General features: G+C 41.3%; 1 protein-coding gene across 2 annotated transcripts in view; it reads left to right on the top strand.

Annotated features, from left to right (window-relative positions):
* The first annotated feature begins 5,355 nt into the window (after nt 1-5,355).
* Nucleotides 5,356-16,146, top strand: part of RALGPS2 (Ral GEF with PH domain and SH3 binding motif 2) — a 154,812-nt gene continuing 144,021 nt past the window's right edge. For both annotated transcript variants that reach the window (XM_043485810.1, XM_043485809.1), the window contains exon 1: nt 5,356-5,487. The gene's annotated coding sequence lies outside the window, so the exon portion shown is untranslated. The remainder of the gene's footprint in view (nt 5,488-16,146) is intronic.

Below are 16,146 nucleotides of genomic sequence, written 5' to 3'. Positions count from 1 at the left end.
GCAAAATGACTGTCCAATTCCAGTACTCCCCCCACATTTACCTGTTCAAGTATAAGCAAGAGTATGTCCTTCTTCTCCACTGATTAATCTGTTTATTACTAGTGTGGATTTATGAATTCCTATTGTTTTGTAATTCTAACTTTTTTTTTTTTTTTTAATTTTTGGCTGTGCTGGTTCTAGCTACAGGGTGGGGGAGCTGCTACTCTTTAGTTGTGGGTGTGCTGGCTTCTCACCTTGGTGGAGCACTGGCTCTTGTTGTGGAGCACGGCTCCAGGCGCTCTCAGGCTTCAGTAGTTGTGGCTCATGGACTCAGTGCAAGCTCGGTCACTGTGGGACATGGAGCTTAGTTGCTCTGCAGCATGTGGGGTCTTCCCAGACCAGGGATCCCACACCACGTGCCCTGCACTGGCAGGCAGATTCTCGACTACTGGACCACCAGGGAAGTCCTCTAGCCTTAATCTGAATGGAGGGTATATGAATATGAGGAAACTACTGTGATGAACACTGTTGACAAAGATTCTCACCTTTCATTAAGTATGTAGGACATTTTTATAACGGAAGTAGAGTGCAATAATAATTTACTTATCTGGTAAACTCAATTTCCAAAATAGAGAGGAAAATATGAAAGTAGGCAGATGGCTTTTGCCCCACATATCAGAGTTGTTTTGGCATTATCTGAGTTTCTCTACTCCTACCTTTTAAAAAATATCGGTTATTTGGCTAGCATGATAAGACGATTCAAACGGAGGTGTGCATGTGCACACGGGCAATGCTGCGGCAGCAGTGCAGCAAGAAGGGACAGCAGGAGGACTGATCATGAGGACTGTCCGGCTCAATTAGACTCAAAGGAGTGTGAGAACATAGTAGGCCATGATGATTTATTGTAGAGTGAAGGGTACTAAGTACTTCTAAGCTTCTGGGGAAATCCTGGTATTATAGCTTTTGTTAGATATAAGACACCTCTGGGTCATTAGGAATAGGTTAAGCTACACCATATTTTATTAGTTTCAGGCTGAGAAGCAAGTGGTATTTCAGAAAAAAACATCAATACAAGTGGGTTAAATGAAACTGTTACTAGTACTTGAAGATGAAAACCTCAGTTACCTAGAAAATCTAATTATGTTCAATCCCTTGCTGCCCTCTTTCCTTATCCTGTCATATAAATAAGGCATTACTGAAATTGTCCTTAAAGTTAATTTGTATTAGTTCATACAAACATTTATTTACATACCAGTTTGTCTTCCTAAGAGTTGTTCCAGGGAAACATTAATCTTCACGAAGTAAATACATCCCTGCTGATCCATACCCTGCAGAGCTGCCCTTGTGACAGATAGCTCAGTCATAAAATAAGTCCTTACTGGACAGCAAGGAGATCAAACCAGTCAATCCTAAAGGAAATCAATCCTGAATAATCATTGGAAGGACTGATGCTGAAGCTGAAGCTCCAATACTCTGGCCACCTGATGTGAAGAACTGACTCATTGGAAAAGACCCTGATACTGGGAAAGATTGAGGGCAGGAGGAGAAGGGGATGACAGAGGATGAGATGGTTAGATGGCATCACTGACTTGATGGATGAGTTTCAGCAAGCTCCAGGAGTTGGTGATGGACAGGGAAGCCTGGCGTGCTGCAGTCTATGGGGTTGCAAATAGTTGGACATGACTGAGCGACTGAACTGATGCCTTTTGAAATTTGTTGCTCTTATTTGAATGGACGGGTGATTATCTCTGTTCTTTGTATCTTATTATCTGTGGCCTGTGTCTCTTGATTTGGGAATTGTGGCAGGCTCTTCCAGTAACTTGGTGTCAAGTTTTCTGGAGAATACCTGTCTATTCCTTCAAACCCCTGTGCATTTGAATTTTGAATATGCTACTTTGCCTATACTTTCAGCCAGAACACTACAAACATAACAGATCTTTTCAAAATGTCCAGCCAGTAAAGATATTTGAAAAAAAAGATTAAAGCTTAGGAAAATGACAGAGATACATGTTATTACTGAAATTCTGTTGGTTGTAAAAGAATTAAGTGTTACTGAAATAATAAGCTTTCTTATGCCACCAGTTCGATTTTGTTTTGACAGCTGTAATGACAAGAGCTATTTGTTGATTCTTTTTTACAGTGGTGGTCTCGTCTTTGAAACTGCTTGTTCTACATCTAAATGAGTTCCTTGGCTTACCCCTTGGAAATAAGATTGATGGACAGTAATAAAACTGTTACATAATGGTGGTTGTTCTGAAACTACTTTTAAGCATATTGAATTCTTATTGATTTCTATTTTATATAATGGCATTTCTATTTTATACAGTAGTACTTTTTGTTACACTAAGACTTTGTATATTTCTTGTCTTTTGGCAAAAGCAAATGGAAAACATCAAGCAACTCAGGAAAAAAAAAATGGCAACTCAGAGAACTTAACCATGATTAAAGATGCTCTGATAAAGAAAATTTGCTGTTCTTCCTCTTTGGATGTAAAAAGTCACTGTTTCATTTGCATATCAATGAATAGGAAAGGACACTGACTTCCTAAAATAATTTCCAAGCTTTGGAAAAAAAAAACAGACATTGAGAGTGACCTTTTTTCTGTATTTTTATACACAAATTCTTAGTCTTAACGAAATTTGGAAATTTGAACTTAACAACTCTAAAGGTTAATAAAATTACTATTTTACAGGTTATCAACATGAGAAACAGATTTTGAGTAATTATGCCAAACTCAGAAATTCAGTATGTTAGAATTTAGTATCTCCATGGCCTAGCTTCATGAGTCACAGGACTTTTTCTCGAGTCCAGATGAAAACTTCTTTGCTCTTCCAGTAAATTTTTTTAAAATTATTGGTAGATGTAGGAAGACAGGCTCATTTGTTTTTATGAAACCCTCCTAGTTTTATTGCTAACTGTGGAAAGCAATGAAAACCTTTGTAGGTGTCAAGGGAAGAAATGAGCTCTGAGTCCTGTTTCCTGAAAGCCCATTTCTTTTTCTCAATCAACCCCACCAGGTGAAGAGTACAGAGAAAAGGCTTTTACAATAAGCGCAAGTCAGATAGTGTGGTGCAGGCCGTTCCGAGGTTGGGTGATTCCGAGGCTGGAGAAATCTGTTTCAGCTAACTCACGCAGAGTCAATACTGTCCATGGAAAACGGAAAACTTTGGGAAATTACAGCAGATTCTAGCTCAGATCTTTTCTGCAGGAGCTGGGTCATGTCCACACTGAAACCACCAGCGGGTAGGAAATGAGGATCCCCACTGGGTTCATATCACTCATCATTCCCTCCAGCAAACAGAAGAGATTGTGACGGTCTGCCTCACCTGAGTACAATGGAGATAGAAGATACACAGTGTGTGGCCTGACTGCTGGTAGAAGTGGGACAGTTTCTGCAACAGACACTGGCAGTGATATGTCTCCGGCCAAGGGAAGGTCCTGCAAAGGTGAGAAAATATAAAGTAACTCCTGAAAGCTTCCCACATACCTGGTACTTGAAGTTATCTCCCCCATGTGGATACTGGATGTATGAAGTTCAACTTCTGGCTGTTGGTTCCATTGCAAAGGCTACTATCAGAATTTTCTCTTTTATGAGTCGCACTATGTTGAGCAAGGAGAAACCCTAATCAAAATTTAAAGTTATTACAAGACAATTACACAAAATAAAATTCCCTGTTGTTCCTCAGTTTTCCTATTATTTTTAAAACAGTGATAATGGGATTTATATATACAGATTTATATTGTTGAATTATTACTGTGGGCACATAACCTTTTCCGTATGGAAAAGAGTATTCTCTTACTAACAATTTAAGAAGATTAAAGATTTACCCAACTAGAAGGATTTGTGCTAGTTCTGTTTGCCTGTTGTTTCTTTGGAACTTGAAGCAATTAACATCTGTGGAAAACCTTCCTGTATACATCACACGTTCTCCCCTTCTCACCATTAGTCTGTCTACTTTTTCTTGGTCTATTTTCATTTGAAAGTTTGGTTTCTCTGCTTCTCCTAGTGATTTCATCATGATTTTTTTAAAAGGACTTTCTTTGAAAGTAAATGAAATAAAAATGAAAAGAACATGAACTTTACCTATCCTTTTTTTGTTTGCTCTTTAACAACTTTGGGTGTGGGGAAGGGGAGCGCTTTAAAGAAGTAATTCTATTTATGAGACAAGGGTTGAAGGGCATTCTAGCTTCCCTAACTAGAGTGAAGGGCAGTCAAGGGAGGAAATAATTAGCATCCTACAATATACACGATTAATCTGTTCTGTTTAGGGGTTATTAGAGAGGAAAGAAAGTAAATGGGAAGGATTTTGTCGCTTTCCTGTTTTACGGGCAACGCTGGTTCACAGTATTCCTTTCACATTCTACCATACATTGCCCGGAGAGAGACAGGCAGATCATCCAATAAACCATCCATTTCTAAATGGTCTAATGATAACATATACAAAGGTGGCTCACCTTCCATTTATAGTCAGACTGCATCAAATGGTGCTAATTCTAAATAGGCCACCCCGTATAGTGCATCCTCCGAAACAACACTCTTCCGCTGTTTAGCGAAATCCATTCCTTTTTTATTCACAGGAAATATTTAATATTCCAGAATCTTGTTCTTGCATTCAACGTGAAAATACTGCTCACCTGGAACTCATCAATCTGAAGCCCAAGGGATGCCAAAGTCCCTGTCATCTGCTCATTAAGCCAAGGGCATCACACAAAGGCCTACTTCTAACACCTCCTGAATCTTAATGCGAGAGAGTATTGATCTCTATAATTTATGATCCTACGGCAGTGGGGTGGCTCTTCACATGTGGAACCCCCTCACTTGAGCGCAGTGACTTCGAAAAACACCTCTGGCGCGGGCAGGATATTGGATCCGGGAGCCGAGGGTTTCCAGACTTCGTTCTCTGGCCTTAAAGGTAAGGTGCCAGGCGCTGAAGGCGGCGGCCACCGCAGCGGATTTCACCGCGGAGGGCCGGGCGCGGGGAGCCGGTGGCCGGGCTGCCGCGGAGGCCCCACCTGTGCGTCCCTCCAATCCTTCCCCGCCCCCTCGTTTGGCCGGTAGCTGCCCCTCCTTCGGGCGGGCGCGGGGCGGAGGGACTGCGGCTGTGGGCGCGCGCCGCGGCCACGGGCCCCCGGGGACAGTTGGGCTCGGCCCGGCAGAGGAGCCGCTGGCGGGGGCGCGCACCGGGAAGACCCCCCCCACTCCGGCCGCGGCGCTCGGGGCCCGCGCGAGCGCGCTCGGTTGGTGCACGAGCGCGGCTCCGCCCCGCCTGCTCGGCGCGCGCCCCCGCCCGGCCCGCTCTCCTCCCCCACCCCCGGCGCGGACGGGGTGGATCCAGCTCACTCCCCTCCCCCGAGCGGCCGCGGCGGCGGCCGGCGCTGAATGAGAGACGCCGACTGCTCGGGTCGCTGAGCGCTAGCCTAGGCGGCGGCGGCGGCGGCAGCAAAACGGCGGAACGGGAGGCCAGCGCCTTCTTTCCAACCTCCGAGGCGTCTGCCGGGGCTGCACAGGTCGGTGTCCTCGCCGCGGGCCTGGTGCGGAGCCTCGGTGGGCGGTGCGGGGGGAGGGAAGGTGGGTGCGCTGCGCCCCCCGAGCGGCGCGGAGCCGCAGCGGCGGCGGCGGCAGCGCGGGGAATGGCGGCGCCCGGGGCGCTGCGGTGTGTGTCGTTCGCCCGGCCGCGGGCCCCGGGACTGCTCGCCCTCGGTGAGGAGAGGGGGTTTCGGGGCTCGGGCTGAGGGAGGAGGGGGCTCGGAACCCAGGGCCGCGCCTCCCTCGGCGGCTCGCTCTCGGCGTCAGGAGGCGGCCATGGGGTCCCCGCTCCGGGTCTCTGTCCTGAGGCCGGGGGTCAGCCCGCCTCGCCTCGCTTCTCCCCTGGGTGGCGGAAGCCCCCGGCCTCCGCCCGCGCAGTCTTGGCGCCGAGTGGCGCCTCAGCCTCCCTTCAGGTGAGCGGAGCCGGGGCTCCGGGAGCCGGAACCCGCCGAGCCGGGCCACACCCCCTCCCCGGCCCTCGCATCTGCGACCCCGGAGCCCGGCCGCCCAGCTGGCCGCCTTGCGGACCCGCACTCTCGCGGTCCGGGTGACCTGTTGCGGAGCGGCCCGCAGTCCGAGTCGCCCGCCGACTCGGACCGGGAGGGGACCGGTTCTGCGCTGGCCCCGCGCGGCGGGACGCGGGGCCGGGGGCCGCTGCCCGCTGCCCGCTGCCGGAGATCGGGTGTGCTGTACTGCTAGGAGCGGGCGTGCTGAAAAAATAAGAATAAAAAAAGAGGTTCCTCCACGGGTCTGATCAAACACTTGCAGAGCGGGGATATCAGTCTGCAAATATCCGGGATTCCATTGCAATGTTGGATTAGGTAGGCTCATAAACACCATGCTTTGGAGGTGATTTGAGAGAAACCCGAGCCAGGAGTGAGGAGCTGTTATCTGTATCTGGAAAATAACCTTAAACCTGTGCTGAGCTAAATTATCTCCCCACCTGCCCCCATCAAAGCTCTTTTCCTGTAGCTGTGTGTTGTGTAGACGCAGTCCAGTTTCACTGTACGTGGGCGTGTTTGGGAAGAAGCTGCGAGCTGATAGGAGGTACCTTAGTACAAATGTTAATTTGTTTTACCCAGGAGGGTTGAGGGAGGAAGAAGAAAGGGCACTGATGTTGGCTGTGGAGGAGGGCCATTGAAACACTAAATTTCTGTTGAAGAAAGCTCTGAAAAGAAATACAGAGTACCTGGCCTTTAAGATGGTTAAGAAGGAAATACAGTCAGCAGTTAATTGAGTTTTATCTTTTACATGCCCAGCATTTTAAAATTTCAGCGCTGTAGTTGCTGTAGAGACCTTTGTTTTCGTACCGGTGTTTGTGAGTTGATCGTGGTGTTTTTCTGTATTCACCATCAAGCCAGCTCTGTCTCTTTGAAGATGACCATCAGAATTTTGGGAAACTTTTGGATCTGTGCAGCATAGTATTACAGTCATAGATCATAGCTTGCTAGCCCTAAAAGCCTATTCCATCCAGATAATTATGGTTATACAGTGCTGTAAAATCATAAATAATGTGTGTTACTGTTACTGCTGCATATCTTCCTGGAGACTTTAGAATTATGAAGGATCTTATCCAAACGGTATTATTTTAATAAAAGCCTCTTACTCAAGCTTTGTAGGCATAAAGTTTATCGTCTGGCTTCAAAGATTTGGAAAAGTACTTATCTTATTAGCTTAAAGACCAAATGCAAGGACATTATTTTGAAATGGTAAGATCTATCTCCCCCCCCCCCTCCATTTTATTCCACCTTTCATTCAATTAAGAAATTTGACTTTAAAATACTGAGAATGGAACTCTGGAAATATTGTTCATTTTGCCTAAATCATTCCAGATTGCAGTCTGCTTTTTTGATATATACTTTGATTATCAGCAAGAACTGACCGTAATATCCTGAGAGAAAATATAACTACTTTAAAATTGACCTTGTGGATCCTTTACTTTATGCACTTTTATCATATGTGTGAGTAATGTATTTGTGTGTGTGTTTATCTACCTAGTACATGTCTCTTTTAGCTTAGTACATGTCATTACAGCTGAGACAGCAGTTTTTTGTAGTGAAGGATGAATATATGTATAAATGAAATTGTTCTGTTGCAATTTAAGACCCAGTTTGTACATTCATTCTACACATGTTTATTGATTTTCTACTTGGTGCCAGTTAGTTGCCTCGATGTTGGTGATACAACAGAGAAAAGGATAGATCTGTGCCCTGATGGAGCTTAAAGGGTAAGGAGGCAGATTGTCAGATAACACATTTAGCACTAGTTTACAACTTGAAGAAGTAAAAACTTCTCTGAAGAGTTTTTTTGGTTAAGGATATTTGTTGTGTTTTTCCTTCTAAGGATAGTGGGAATTATTACTAAGTGAACAAAAGCATCAAGACAAGTTATTTTAAAAATACACTGATGTTTATGTACTTTGGGTATCTGGTTCCCCAAAATAAACACTCTACCTTAAGTCACATGATGCACAGTTTACATGTGGTTAGACAGCTTTATACTTTTGGTTTATATAGTTAAATGAGATGTTTGCTAAAAATATTTTTCTTGGCACTTGTTTTTAAGGGAGTCTAATTCTTTTTTTTCCCTAAATTTTTTAAATCGTTCCCTAAATTTCTTCTTCCTCTGGCTGTGTATGTGTGAGTGGACCAAGGTCCTATTGTTCTTCGGTAGAACCTAATAACCATTATCGCTAAATCAGAGAATTCTGACTGAAATTTCTCTTTTCAAAATATGACAAGCATTGGTATAGTTTGTCGCAAATTGTTGTTGTTGTTTAGTCGCTAAGTCATGTCTGACTCTTTTGTGACCCTATGGACGATAGCCCACCAGGCTCTTCTGTCCATGAAATTTCCCAGGGAAGAATACTGAAGTGGGTTCCATTTCCTTCTCCAGGGGATCATCCCCATCCAGGGACCTTTGCAGATCACAAAACTTTTTAATATACTGTTGATTCTTAAATGTGTTGGCACTTCTCACTTACAGGAGTGCTAACAGTTAACATGGACCTTGTGCGTGTGCCCAGTCGCTTTGGTCGTGTCTGACACTTTGTGACCTCCCCCCATGGACCGTTAGCCCGCCACACTCCTCTGTTCATGAAATTTTCTCAGCGGGAACACTGGAGTAGCTTGCCATGCCCTCTTCCAGGGGGTCTTCCCCACCCAGGGATGGAGTCCCTGTCTCCTGCATTACCATGGAGCCACTGGGGAAGCCCAGAACGTTGACCATGTGTAGGTATCATCATCTCCATTTTGAGCTGAGGAAATGGGTTTGAAAATGTGAGTACGCCACCGAGCAAGCGGTGAACCTAAACCCAAGTCTCAGCTCTTACTACAAGGTGATGCTCCACCTGGGGAGTGTTGATGGGGGGAGCATCAATATCCACTGCTACAGTTCAGCATACAGTATAGCGGCTAGTCTGCTTTTCCAGAAATTTCTAAGTAACTTTTAAACTCTAAACCCAACTGTTAGTTGAGATTTAATTAGTTGAATTTGTTTTCTTTTCATAAGTTAAACTTTTAAGACCTGTTTAGAATCTAAAAGTTGTGCTCTTTTTTTTTTTTTTTGCTGTATAAAAAAAGACAGTTTGGATCTACTTTTAATGATATAAGTGTTTTGAGAATAAGATGTATGTATTAGAATTAATCCTCTTTTCTGAATGTGAAGTTTTTATTGTATAACAGTTGTATTTAGAATAAAGCAAATTGCTTCCCTCTAGATGCTACATTTTTTTAGTTACTCAGTTTTCAATAACAAGATAATTCAGATAGCCTGAAACTCTGGCTCAACCTGAGTGAGGTTTCTTGGAGAATAAAATTACCCTCTAAATTGTTTTTTCAAATGTGTCTTACTCCCGTTGGTTTACGGTTTTTCTTTAGTGAGAAAATAAAGATTGAATGTGATATATTCCGGTAGCTTGAAATTAATCTAGAGTCTTTCTTGATTAACATCTTGAACTTTTGGTTTATGAAACCTTTTAACCATGTAATAGGAATAAAAACGCTGGAATTTGAAATATGTGACATCTGCCTATTCTGTGGAAAGAAGAAAGTTTGAGTATATATTTAGCCAGTCACTTTAGTAAGTAATGGCTAGTTAGGGGTGTGGGAAGCAGTGTTCACAGGGCTCAGCGTGAAGGTGCCTGGCAGTCTGTGTGTGCCACCACAGGGAACTTTGGTACAGGCTTTTGAATGACACATAGCTTTGGCGTATGAGAGGCTTGAAAAATGAAGCCCTCACCTTGAGCTTAATTGATACCCTTCTGTTATTTTGCTTATATGACCTTTTCTCCAAACAGATATTTCTTTTAGAGCTCAGTTTCCTTCTTGCTCATTCTTGGAGAACCCTTTTCTGAAAACCTTGCCTAGATAGCAGCCCCATCACACTCTACTCTCATCTTCATTTCTCTTCACAACAGTTATCTGACATTATAGCATATGGTAGTTTGCTTATTGTCTGCTTCCCTCTGGATATAAGGAGGGAGCTTCCTTGAGGTCCTTCACGAGGTCAAAGACTTGGCTCACTGATGTCTTCCTAGCACCTAGAAAAGTGCCTGGCACAGTCAATGCCCAGATAAAATTTGTGGAGTGGTTGAATTAATTGATATTAAATGATACAAAGAACAGTAGTTATGTTTCTTGAAAACAACAACACATTAACTTTCACTTTAAATAATACACCTGTGCAGTTAAAAAGAAAGTTGTACTGTAAGACTTAAAATGAAAACCCCACCCCCTGAATAATTTTCCCTCCCAGTTCCTGCTTTTAGAGCAATTATTTTTGATACATTTAGCTGTTTTTTTTTTCTTTCTGATATTTACGTCCATATTTTAAGGTATTACTTGTTTTTCAATTTTAAATATATGTTGGCTTCCTCCTCTGGAAGATGAGTCTATGCTTTAGGGTTCTTAGGCCCACTGAGCTTCCTCTCCCTATATCTCCTAATATAGTCAGCTCCTAATATGTTATACTCCTAATGTAACATATAGTTATGTAACTGTCACTGTTTATTGTTTACATTATTATGACTTTGTGTATCTGTTTACTGTTGAACTATACAGTATTCTATGATTATATTGCATGAATTTAAAATTTTGGGGGGACTCCTCTGGTGGTCCAGTAGCTAAGACTCTCTGCTCCAGTGCAGGGGGCCTGGGTTGCATTGCTGATCAGGGAACTAAATCCCACATGCCACAGCTGAGTTTGCGTGCCACAACTAAGACCTGTTGCAGCCAAGTAAATAAATATTAAATATTTTTTTCTTTTTTTTTTTTTTTGCTTAGTGTCTGATTTGTCTCTGTCTCCCGCTCCCCCCCGGAACTGTCTCAGTATGTGCCAACACATCAGATTGCTTGATTTTTTTTTTTTTTTAATTGGAAATATCTCAGAGTTCCCCGTACTTTTGCCCAGATCAGTACTGGGGCTCTTCACTCTGCTGGGTATCAGCTTGTGATTTCCCTTTGTGACTCTGGGAGTTCTCTTTACCTTTTCCCTGTGTTAGAGCCCATGTTCTCTGGATCCCTGTCCTTCTCTTTCTCTGATTTACCCTTTTTTTTTGGGTGAAATACATCCCTCAGTAACTTTCAAAAAAGAGTGTTTGAGGAGGTGAAATTACTGAGATGTTTGCATTGCTGAAAATACCTTTCTTCTACCGTGACAGCTGGTTGACAATTCGGCCCATCTCAGTGTGGGATTCTGAAGTGAAGTAATTGTCCTTCAAAATTTAAGGGGTGGTACTGTAATGACCTAGCTTCAGGTGGCTGTTGAAAAGTCTTATGCCCTTTCATTTTCATCCTTTCTACATGACCAGTTTCTGTTAAGATCCTTTCTTGGTCATCAGCCTGTATCTCTGATGTCTTGTGTGTTTTGTGTGGGTCTTACCTCATTTCTTCTGCACAGGACTTACTGGGCCCTTCAACCAGCAGTGTCTGTATTAGATGAGAGGAGAGGTGATCATCTAGTGTAAGCCTGAGCCAGTTTTTTGTTTGAAGGGCTGACTAGTATTGCAGGCTTTGTGGGCAGTACCGTCTGTTACTGCTACTCAACTTGGCTTTTGCAGCATGAAGCTGCCACAGACAGCACAGGCGTGTGGTTTGCTGACCCCAATCTGAGCACAGGTGGAGGGATTAGCCGTTGCTTTACCAGGAGTCGGGAGAGAAGAACAGAATATATGGGCAGAGACATGATGGTGGTGGCTTGAGGAAGTTCTCATCTGAGGTTTTCTGTTAGTGTATGATAATATGATAAGCAAACTCGTTAGCTGAGAGTGAGGTAGAATGGCTGTATGTTTTGGAGGTTTGACACAGTCATCCGTCAGAGTGGAAAAGTGAAGAGAAGAGTGGAGAGGAATGTATTGTGTTGGCTAGTCCGCATTAAGGGCTCACTATCTGAGAGAGATGATTCTAAATTTCAGGTTCCTGGCTTTAGTAGAAATCTCTCTAAAATCTCACCAAGTATGATATCTTACTAAAGCCCCCCCACCGCCCCAGTCAGGTGAGGTTTTTTAAATTAATCATCAGAACTATTCCCTTATAAGTACTGGATACTTATATGTGTATATGTTTTTATGCATACAGACATGGCCTATACAACTTCTCATTTGTAGAGAAATGCCAAAAGAAAGTACTATAATTTTTCCCAAATGCACATTTGATTTAGAAATCATTTGTTTATTCATTTTTTAAAAGCCATGGAGCATTTTCTGTGTTCCAGAATAGTTCTTGGTGCTGGGGATACAGCTGTAAACAAAAATACAACAACATTTGCCCTTATTACATTTATATTTTAGCTAACATATAATTAAATACACACAATGACATTAACAAAGAAAGGAACATTATGCAGAGATGAGAAAATATAATGTTATTAAATGTATTTTTTTTTCAGCTTTCTTGAGGTATAATTGACAAAATTGTAAGACATTTAAAGTATACAAAATGATGCTTTAATACCTGTTTGCATTGTGAAAATGCTCAGCGTCATTAGCTGTAAGACAGTGGTTCCCAGTCTTTTTGGCACCAGAGACTAATTTCGTGGAAGACAGTTTCCATGGATAGGAGTTGGGGGTGGTGGTTCAGGCAGTAATGTGAGCAGTGGGAAACAGCAGATGAAGCTTCACGCACTAGCCCCACTGCGTGGCCCAGTTCCTAACGGGCCATGGACAGACACCAGTCCATGACCTGGGGACTGGTATAAGGGAAGTGAAATCAAACTATAATGAGATACCCCTTCACACTACTAGAAGGGCTAGAATTTAAAAAGTTTGCTGATGTAGCAAGTATAGGAATGGATGTTGAGAAATTGGATCCCTCAAACACTAACAGGAATGTAAAATTATGTAGCTTCTTTGGAAGATAGTGTGGCAGTTCTTAAGGAGATTAAATGTTGAGTTACCATTATGACCCAGCAGTTCTTTCCTAGGTTTATACCCAAGGAAGATGAAAGCATGTCTCTATAAAAAATTGTTCCCAAGTGATTATGGCAACATTATTCATTGTAAGGAAAAAAATAGAAATAACACAAATGTCCATCACCCAACAAGTGAATAAACAAAATGTGGTATATCCATCCAATGGGATTATTATTTAGCCCTTAAAAGGAGTAAGGTACGATACATGTTATATCATCAGTAAATCTTGAAAATATTATGCTTGGTGGAAGAAGCAGTCACAAAATGCCAGATATTGTATGATTACATTCTTATGAAACATGCAGAACGGTAATCTGTAGAGACAGAAAGCTGATTAGTGGTTGCTTAAGGTTGCAGGTAGGGGATGGGGAGGCCTAAAGAGTATAGGGTTTCTTTTTAAGATTTTAAAAATATTCTACAGTTGACCGCACTGATAGTTCTACATGCCATTGAACTGTATACTTTTTCTTTTTGGCCTCTCTGTGTGGCTTGTCGTATTTTAGCTCCCTGATCGGGGATTGAATGTGAGACCTTGTCAGTGAAAATTCAGGAGTCCTAACCACTGGACCACCAGGGAAGTTCCTGAATTGTATACTTTAAATGGATGAATTATATGGTATGTGACTTATATTTCAAAGCTGTTTAAAAAAGCAAGCCATGGCAAAAATAATCAGTGATATGAGGCAATGGCACTATATTTAATTGAGAAAAGCAAGTTACAGAGGAAAGTATAAAATATCCCATTTTAATAAAACGGTAAAAATCCGATGTGTATTACAGAGTATAAATGATCTTGTAAGATTGAAAAATGTTACACACCAGATGTAAACATTTGTTACCTAGTTGGTCTTAGGTAAAAAAGAGGGAGAGAAAGAAGGGAGAAAATAACTTGAAGGAAAAGGGCTTGATTTAGAAGAAACAGCATTTATAACATAATAAACATAAATCTTGAAAAGAAAGTGGTAGTTGTCTATGTGGTGAGATACCAGGGTTTTTTTTTTCCTTATTATATTTTTTTGGATTGTTTGATTTCTTTTATCAATATAAATATCTAAAACTAAATAAGCAATACAAATAAAACATTTACAAAATCTGAAAAAATGTAGCAGTTTGTTTTCCATAATAGCGCCCAACTGGAAACAAGCCAGATGCCCATCAGCAGAAAAATGTAGCAATAATTTGTGGTATGCCCTACGTTGGAATACTATATATCAGTGAAAAAGAAGGAACTACTGCTATATTTAGCAAATATGGGTGAATATCACCAACTATTGATAGAAATCAGACACAAAAGAGTATGTACTGTGTGATTCTCTTTTTCTTGAAGCTCAGGAAAAGGTCAGACTCACCTCTGTTGTTGGGAGTCAGAGTAGTGGTAAGGATTGGGACTAGCGGAGCAAGACTTCTGGAATGCTGGAAATGGTCTGTATCTTTATTTGACTGGTGATTACATGCACCCCTACATAGTAAAAATTCATAAGTAGATTTTAGTATTTATGTGTATCTCAATAAAAAAAATAAAACACATCAAGCCAGAAAAAAATGAAAAAAATAAGCTTTAAAAAATCTGGTGCTCATGTAAAAAGTCTTTGTATACTTTCAAGGATACTTATATCATTTCCAAAGACAGTTTCTCTCTGCCTTCAGTTTTTTATTAATTAATTTTTAATTGAAGGATAATTGCTTTATATAATTTTGTTGGTTTCTGCCAAACACCAGCGTGAATCAGCCATATCTGCCTTCATTTTTAATGGTTGCATCATATCACTGTCTGTGGGTGCATCATAATTTATTTAAGCAATCTCTTGATGGGACACTTAGGTTGTTTCTAACTTTTATATATTGTAAAGAGTGATAGAGTTAGCATCTTTTCTTATACATCTTCCTGTACTTTTCTGGTCATTTCCTTTTGGTGAATTCCTAAAAGGAGGATTGTTTGCTTGTTTGAAGGTTAAGTACATTTCTTATATAGTTATTGCTTATATTCTTATCTCTTAAAAGTTTTTTAAGCAGATAAGTCAGATAAACAAAAAAGTACATAAAAGATTAATATACTTAACACCTCAGATAGAAAAAGACAAATACCAAATGATATCACTTACCTGTGAAATCGAAAATATGATGCAAATGAACTTATCTATGAAACAGAAACAGACTCACAGAGAGAACAGACTGGTGGTTGCCAAGGGGAGGGTTAGGGGAGGGATGGATGGGGAGTTTGGGATTAGCAGATGCAAACTGTTATATAGAATGGATAAACAACAAGTTCCTGTTGTATAGCACAAGGGACTATTTTTAATATCTCTGATAAACCATAATGGAAAAGAAAAAAAAATACAGTTAACTTGAGAAATGAAACATTACCAGTGCAGTTGAAGCATCCTATTGCTTAACATTAATAACATGTTAGAGCTCTTCATGTATGAAGAATATTGGTTTTATTGCTTGTTGTAGACCTTTTCCCTATCTTATTTTTGTCACATAACTTAGAGTATTTCTGTAGTGACTCAGATGGTAAAGAATCTACCTGCAATGCAGGAGACCTCGGTTCAGTCCCTGGGTTGGGAAGATCCCCTGGAGAAGGAAATGGCAACCACTCCAGTATTCATGCCTGAAGAATCCCATGGACAGAGGAGCCTGGTGGGCTGCAGTCCATGAGGTTCAAAGAGTTGGACATGACTGAGTGACTGACACTTTTTAGAGTATTTTATTATAAATCTGTGTTGGCTTAAGTTGTGAGAGACACTCTATAATGTACAATTAAGGATAGAAATATGCTGTCAGTTAAACCATGACCCTCTTAGTTTTAAGAGGCATCCTGATTTCAGAGATGCTAAAAGATGAGAAAATATTCATCCTAGAATTGATGAAATATGTATCTGTGTTTGGCTGTATGTGTGTGTCGTATGTTTTCTTTAGGCAGATTTATTAGTCTTTTCTACTGTTTGTGTTTTTCTGGTGTCAGTCCTAGACTTTCCTATGCCACCATTAAAAAAAAGTTCACCTATTTTTACTTCTAGTATTTTTATGCTTTAAACATTTTTCATCTTTAATTCATCCTGTTTATTTTAATGTAAGATCTAATTTTGTCTTTTTACCCAAATAGTTAGCCAGTTGTCATAAAGTTAAAGGCCATTGGCAGTTTTTTGAATAAGTAATGAATGGTATAGTCAGATGTGCTTATTTGAAAAATATTAATATAACTATGGATCTTGGTTGGGTTTATCTGAAG

The sequence above is a fragment of the Cervus canadensis genome, chromosome 13, assembly GCF_019320065.1.
Source record: "Cervus canadensis isolate Bull #8, Minnesota chromosome 13, ASM1932006v1, whole genome shotgun sequence".
Taxonomy (NCBI): Eukaryota; Metazoa; Chordata; class Mammalia; order Artiodactyla; family Cervidae; genus Cervus; species Cervus canadensis.
The sequence above is the reverse complement of the archived record's forward strand: the minus strand, read 5'-3'. Positions and strand labels throughout refer to the sequence as shown.